Source organism: Magnolia sinica, chromosome 17 (assembly GCF_029962835.1).
Source record: "Magnolia sinica isolate HGM2019 chromosome 17, MsV1, whole genome shotgun sequence".
Taxonomy (NCBI): domain Eukaryota; kingdom Viridiplantae; phylum Streptophyta; class Magnoliopsida; order Magnoliales; family Magnoliaceae; genus Magnolia; species Magnolia sinica.
In genome coordinates this window covers 30,789,501-30,797,533 of record NC_080589.1, presented here as the reverse complement: position 1 = coordinate 30,797,533, position 8,033 = coordinate 30,789,501, and the positions used below count along the sequence as shown (strand labels likewise).

At 41.4% G+C, this 8,033-nt stretch overlaps 1 non-coding gene across 1 annotated transcript; it reads right to left on the bottom strand.

The window, feature by feature from the left end:
* Positions 1 to 7,561: 7,561 nt before the first annotated feature.
* Positions 7,562 to 7,668, bottom strand: LOC131232173 (small nucleolar RNA R71). Its single transcript, XR_009164787.1, has one exon. It is a non-coding gene; the product is annotated as a small nucleolar RNA R71 (small nucleolar RNA).
* Between the last annotated feature and the right edge of the window lie 365 nt (positions 7,669 to 8,033).

Sequence of the window (8,033 nt, the reverse complement as noted above, 5' to 3'; positions counted from 1 at the left end):
GATGTATGCATTGTAATCCTAGGAGGGCTCATAGTAATGGAGCTCCCTCCATCGCATGTCTCTCTCTCTCTCTGTCTCTCTCTCTCTCTCTCTCTCTCTCTGTATCTCTCTCCCTGTTTGAATGACCAACCTGATGTATGTATTTTATCCATGCCGTCTAACAAGTGGGCTACCTTGCTGCCCAATTTGGGGCCCGCATGACCGGTCGATCACACAAGCCCGAATGAAGGGGAAAAATAAATATCAGCTCGATTCAAATATGGTGACCCACCCACGTGGCACCACCGTGAGGCATGTGATTTTATCCACACCGTCTAGCCTCCTTGACGGTGTGACCCACCTCGATACATGTGCCTTTCATCTAGGCCATCCATCCAGGACACTGGATGTTGGGCTGGATTTATATAATATAATATAATATACATATGTATATTTGGTGGGCCCCACGTGGGACCCACCTAGTATGGAAGTGGATTGGCTTGACTACCACACACTAGCCATATAGTTGTTGTAGTGACATCACCAAATTCTGTGGGACCCACCGTTGATGTATTTATTTTAAATCCAGACCATCCAGCGGTCTGGACGTGGTTATGGACCACCATGACATATGTATTAGATGGATGGTGGGAACTCATGCAACTATATAGCTTTTATATTTAAACATCAGTAAGAGAGTCTGATCTTGAGTGTTGTGTTGCATCCATACTGTCCACTTAGTGGACCCCACCTTGATCATGAAGCATGTGTTATATCTAGCCGTCTATCTGCTGGACGAACAGCGCACAGTTGTTGTATCTGACGTCAGCAAGGTCTGTGGACCTGATCATGAGATATGTGATATATCTCAACAGTCCATGTGTGGGTCCCACGCAGGGACCACCTGTGATGTATGCGTTCCATCCATGCTATCCACCATCCAGTAATGGACGGTGGAGCCGCATGATGTATGTCTTTCATACCCACGCATGGGGCCCACATGATTTGTGTTAAATCTAGACCGTCCATCCACCAGCCTTATAGCTGCTAGATTGACGTCAGTAAAGTTCTGTGGGCTTGATCAAGAGGTATTTGTTATATCCAGACCGTCCGTCTATAAGGAAGTCAGCAAGTTCTGGGTCTGATAATGAGGTAGTGTTATATCCACCGTCCGTTCAATACACGGACATAGGACCCACCTCCATGCATGATCCATACCGTCCACCCTCTTGCGAGCTCGTCTCAAGGCTTAAGACTAAAGATGAGACAGATCTATCTATCCGATCGACCACACTGTAAAAATCAATGGAGGATTGAATGTGTACCATTGAGACCCGTTTGGGATCACAGAAGTTCAATTTATATGAAATTTGTTTTTTTCCTCTTAATTCAGGTCTTTGTGACCTTATGAATAGATTGGATGAAAAATAGACGTTATGGTGGGCCTGATGAATTGTTAACAGTAAAAATCATTATCTCCACTACTATTTGTGGTATGGTCCAGATGATCTTTCGATATGATTCATTTTTTGGGCAATGCTCTAAAATGATCTTTAAAATAGATGAATGGTGTAGATAGTCTAGTTAGGACGGTGGGCCCAGCTGATTATATGAGGCCATTATGATATATTTGTGGCTCATCTGATGAGGCCCAATGTGATGTATTTGTGGCCCATCTGATGAGGCCCAATGTGATGTAAATGTGGCCCATGAGTGAGGCCCATCATGATGTATATTAGGCCCTTTGTGTGAGGCCCATTATGTTGTGTAAGGGGCCTTTGTATGAGGTCATGGGCTCACTATATGTTAGGCTCTTTGTGGGCCACTCCTTGGGAGCAATGTTGATTAAATGTTCACATTGTGACCTTCCCTTAAGCCTTTGTTAGGCCCATTCTCATCCTTCTCCAAATGGGTTAACCCTAATCATTGGGCCCCATTGATAATTGCATGATCCATCTATTCTTATTGGGCTAACCCAAAATGTTAGGCCCCCATTGGTTACTAGTAGGGTTGTTTTTAATCTTGGAGTCCATCTAAGACTTATTTAGGCCCCCTAGGGCATCTAGCGGGCCATGTGATAACATGGTGAAGGAAGCCCGTTCCGGATCCTTAGGATTATAAGTAGGCCACCTAGGCCCAACCTTGATATAAGGAGAGTTCATTACCACTATAGACGGAAGGATCTGTGCTATCAGATTTGATATATCCACAGTTGAGGATTGACCCTAATGTTATGGATCCGTTGTCCATTTATGGACCCCGCCTTGTGTATAGGCCAATTATCGATGCCAACTATGAGTACATGCTAGTATGACATCATGATACAAACCATTGAGATGGTATGAGGCCCATTGTGATTGTATTAGACTCATTCTCATTTCCTCTTAGTGGGCTAACCCAAATTGATGGGCCCCTATTATTATTAGTATGATCCATCTCACCTTATTAAGCTATCCCAATTCTTTGGGTCCCCATTGATGCTAGTAAAAGTACCCAAACCTGGAAGTCCACTCTTAGGCCCATCTATGAGTAGGCCATCTAGACCCATCCTTGTTATGAGGAGGATGCATCATCACCTCTAGACATATGTAGAAGAATCTGTGGTATTAGATTTGGTATATCCACTGTTGAGGACTAATCCTCATGTTATGAATTAGATCTATTGTCCTTCTATGGACCCCACCATATATAGGACGATTATTGATTACGACTATGTTAGTATACACACTGAGTATGTGTTAGTATAGCATTATAATTGTATAAGGTCATTGTAAGGTTAATTGTGATTGTATGAGGCATGTTGTAATTGTATGAGGCCCATTGTGACCATGTGAGGCCCGTTGTAATTGTACAAGGCATATTGTGATTGCATGAGACTCACTGTGATTGTATGAGATCCATTGTGATAGTACGAGGCCCGTTGTGATCATTTGAGGCCCATTGTAATTGTGTGAGGCCCATTGTGATTGTATGAGACTCATTATGATTGTATAAGATCTATTGTGATGGTACGAGGCTCTTTGTGATTGTATGAGGCTTGTTGTGATTGTACGAGGCTCATTATGACTGTATGAGACCCAATTGTGATGTAAAAGGCCCATCATATGTGTGAGGACCATTATATGCATGAGGCCCATTGTATGTGTGAGACCCACCATGTGTAGGTAATTATTGCACACCACCCATTCACCTATACGGGCCATGGGCCGTCTTATACTAGCGCACTATGATGTATGTGATTATAATCATGCCTGGTATACTTGATGATACATGCCCATACGCATCATCTGCATGCTTGTTATGAGGAGTGATTGAGCATAGCATGTGACATTAGGCTCATTGTTTGTGGGACTCCCTGAGAGATGGAGTTGCTCCACACGAGCGCGCGGTACATACAGGTTTGATGCATGACTGGATGGTATGACTCATGCATCTTGTATTTTGTGATATGACCACCGTACGCCCTAGCGATATCAGGGCCGTAGCCTCTACAAGCATATCATGGATGGACAGATGGGACACCGAAGAGCTTTTTCTACATGGGGTGTTATAGATGTCCCTAGGTGAATGTCCCTAAACCTCTGTGGCTAGGAGACGCTCCAACGTCTAGACCGAGTAGATACATGAGCGCCCAAGTGTCAAATACCAGTAGGCTGTGTCTCCCACTATGTTGTGGTTAGTTAGAAGGGGATGTCACCTTACTTGCCCAAGGGAGTAGGCATAACTAGGCTGAGTTTAACCAGCTCGTAAATGGGTCCACTACCGATGTGCTGGGTAGATATTGGCTGACTACTGGCCAGGTGGATAGTGAGGTCTCTTTCACTTACACAGTTGTGTGCTTGATGGAGCGACAAGTAGTGTTGAGTGTACTAGACCCCGGTGATGATCCCAGAGATGTACGGTACTGATATATGGACTTATTGAGCAGGAGTTGCATACTCAGCATTTTACTCATTCATTCATCATTCACTATCCACTCGGGTTGGTGGTGCACAACTAATTATTATGTGTACCTTTATAATGGTCAGGATTTCGGTTAGGGCACGCGACCCACCTGAGATCAGGAGTCTACCACATTGAGTCTGGCTATCCAAATTTATGTACGGGACTGGTTTGGATAGAAGTCCCTTGTGATGGACCCCATAGCCTGTGATACTACGTACTATTATCCTGACTTCACACTCTAACTTAGTTATTTCATCTGCATCGCATATTGCATTATGATGAGGGTCGAATATTGCATATCAGACCCTAATTATTGCCTGATTTTACGTACATGATATCGTTTAATGGAATATTTTAATTATATTTTTATTACAGGATGAAATCAGGAGCGTTAATGGAAAAAGAGTATTACAAGCATGAATTTGACACTCTGAAGTCACCAGAGCAAGGGACACACTCCAGGGAACTAAGACTGAAGAATTCACATGCTAGGGATCCGAGGAAATCAAGCCGTTCACGTTAAAAAGGCCCGAAAATGGTCCAAAATGCAAGATCACATGGTTTCTGCCATCCGATTGACTCGAAACTTCATACATGACCTGGAGGCCATAAATAAACCGTACATATTAAATTTCAACCATTGGATATCTCGAGAAGTGGGCCAACGGACAGATCAGCCCATTAATCTTCAATTTTAGGCCCACCTACAATCTGGATATACTTCAAAGTTGACTTAGACGGTTTAAATAAGATGAGCAATAGGATGGACGGATTGGATTTCTCGAAAGCATCACAGTGGACCCATATCTATAGCGTGTGTACATAGTGCACATGTGCACTGCCTGAGCACCGAACGGACTTAAGTCGGTCAGCGCTGCTGACCCGACTTTCTTTTTTAAAAACGGAAATCTCCTTTTCTGGAGCGTGTAATGGACGGAAGATCCGTTTTTACGGACCGCTGTGGGCCCCACCGGTAGCACGTACGGTTAATCTAAACCATTCATCGTGTAGAAGGGTTCAATATCTACAAAACCATGTTTACAGTTTATGCCCATACGTGCACACGTGTGAACTATAGAGGTCACAAGCGGGCTGCCCTATAACGTTCAAAAAGATCTCAGCATGATTCCTTCTCTGGGCCGTGTCCACGCAAATTCAAAACCACCCATATGCGGTCGAAATCTCGTCCTGAATCTAATGTACGGGGTGGATTTTCCCGAAAATTCTTATGTGGGGCCCACCGAGCATCACAGCGGAAGAACTCCACGTACCCTGTTTTAACGCGCCGGACGCTGTCCGATTTTCGCAGCAGTTGTGGCCCACCTCTACTGTTCGTATGAATAATCCAAGCCGTCCATCATGAAGATAACTTGAAAACGTCCTAAGGGACGGTCTTTATTTGGAAACCGAGTAAGGAAAGATGGGATGTTATGCATCTGAACTTGGCTGCGTAAAGAAAGTCCGTACGCGGCTGCTGCTGCGACAGCGTTTCCACCGCCTACACTGCTATAAGAAAGAGAGAGAGAGCTCGTTTTGAGGGGAAGCCAGGGAAGAAAGATCCAGAAAAGAGAAGAAAAGCGAAGAAAAGAGGAGAAAGCAAGAGAGAAGATAAGGAATTCAAGAGCAATTCCAGGGAGCCGGATCATCCAAGTTTTTTGGAGATTTTTTTTAGCTTGGAGAAGCAAGAGATAGAGAGGAAGAAAGAAGGGAGAGATTGGAAGGATGTTTTTTCTTTTATCATCTATATTTTTCCTTCTTTCCAGTTGATTCCATGAGCAGCTAAATTTCTTAGCTAGGGCTGAGATGAAGCCCCTAACTTGAATAACCCTTATTATGTGTTGATTTCTTTTTGATTTAATTGATGTGTTTCTTTCTCTAGTGTGCTTAATTGGAAGTTCTGTACTTCTCCATTCTAAGAGCTTGACCAAAGTCTAGTTATGGACGTTGTTTGGATTACTATTCTAGGTGCTTGTGTCTGACCATGAACAGGTTCCTATAGAGGAAGAAACAGGAATCTACATCTCTTCATGCCTAACCATGGATGGAAAGATGTGATCCATATGCTTTAAGGAATTATACATCTTGTGTGCCCGACCAAGCACATAGAGTGCACTTTATTTATTTTTGATATCAATCTGAATTAGGGTGAATCAACAGGCAAAACAAGGTTTATGATAGTTAGGGGTGGATTCGAAAGTCCTAGCCTTCTCCTTGATTGAACTTTCCTCATTATTCTTAGTTATTTTTTCCATTGATTTTTATTTAGTTTACTCAATTACTATCGCAAATATTTGTTGGATTAGTTAAGAAGAGTCTTTAATTTTGAATTGTGACGACCAGTCCTCGTGGGAACGATCTCGTAATACGTACCATATCTACATCTGATTCGTATACTTGCGAGTTTAAAATCATTTAAATCAGGTTGGTTTAAATAAAACATCAAGTTTTTGGCGCCGTTGCCGGGGACTGTTTCGGTCCAATTAGATTTAAGATTCTCTCTTATCATAATTCATAGTCTTAAGTTTTTTTTTTTACTAACTTTAGGTTAAATTTTTATTTTTAGAAATTAACATATTTCCTGTTTTGTAGGGACCTGACATAAACTACTAATTTGGTAATCTCTTTCCAAATTTTCTATTTTTTTTTCTAATTTCTATTTTTAGAATTAAGGTTTTATTTTTTTTTAGAAAGTTTCTATTTCTAGGCTATTTTATTTTTTTATTTTTAGAAATTTCCTATTTTTTTAATTCTAGATTCTGATTCTTCTTTCAAGTAACTTTCTATTTTCTAGTTTTAGAAATTTTTTCCCTTTTTAGAAACTAACTTAGCTTTTATTTCTAAGATTACAAACTTTCTTTTTAGAAATTAACCGTTGCTTAGAATTTTTTCTAGCATTATTTTAGGAAATTTAATTTATTATTTTTTTTTCTTTTTATTGTTGTTTACAGGAATTGAGGAAGGAAGCTGCTAAATAACATTGTCTTCAAAAGGAGGAGCTCTCAAATCTTCAGACATTCATCATCTCCTTTTCCGGGTTCTTCCTTCCAATTCTCGTTTACATAGCTTTCTCTTGTTTTTAGGAATTCATAACTTTTTCCTTTAGTTTTATTCATCTTAGGTTGCATGTTAGTTTAGTTTTCTTTCTTATATTAAAACATAGTTTATGCTAGGACATAGATCTCTGAACATAGAACTAGCACCTTTTGATCCTGAAATAGAAAGAGCCTTTCGTAGAAGATTTAGAAACATCCTGTTTGAAATGGCGGAAGAGAATGGAACTAAAGCTCTTAGAGATTATTCAGCTCCTGTCCAATTCAACGCGCCTTCATGTATAGTGTTGCCTGCCACCACGGCAGCACACTTTGAACTTAAACCTGGGGTCATACAATTGTTGCCCTCCTTTTATGGTTCAGATAAGGAGGATCCATATCATCATGTGAAAGAATTCTTAGACATTTGCTCCACTTTTAAATTCCAAAACTTTTCAGACGATTCAATCCATTTGCGCCTTTTTCCTTTCTCTTTGAAGGATAAGGCGAAAGCATGGTTGAATTCTCTAGGAGTTGGGTCTATCACTACATGGGACCAACTGTCTAAGAAGTTCTTAAACAAATTCTTCCCGGTTCACAAAACTAATGCTCTCCGTAGAGAAATTACAAATTTCACACAAAAAGAGGGTGAGCACTTTCATGAATGTTGGGAAAGATGGAAGGATTTACTTCTTAAATGTCCACACCATGGTTTTGAAAAGTGGCAACAGGTTCAATACTTCTATGATGGTCTGACACCCCAAAACCGTCGCATGGTTGACGCCACCAGTGGAGGGTCATTCATGACCAAAAGTGATGTCGAAGCTTGGAATTTCTTTGAAACCTTGCGTGAAAACTCCCAGCAATGGGACTATTCAAATGGAGGTGAAAGAAGCCCTCAACCACTGAAGAAAGGGGGCATATATGAGATAGGAGTCACGCCAGATCTTTATGCCAAAATTGATACCCTGACAAAGAAGGTGGATGCTTTAATGTTAAACAATGGACCTCCACAAACAACTCAAGTCGAGTCATGTGCCATATGTTCTAGTCTCGCCCATCCTACGCAGTCTTGTCCAT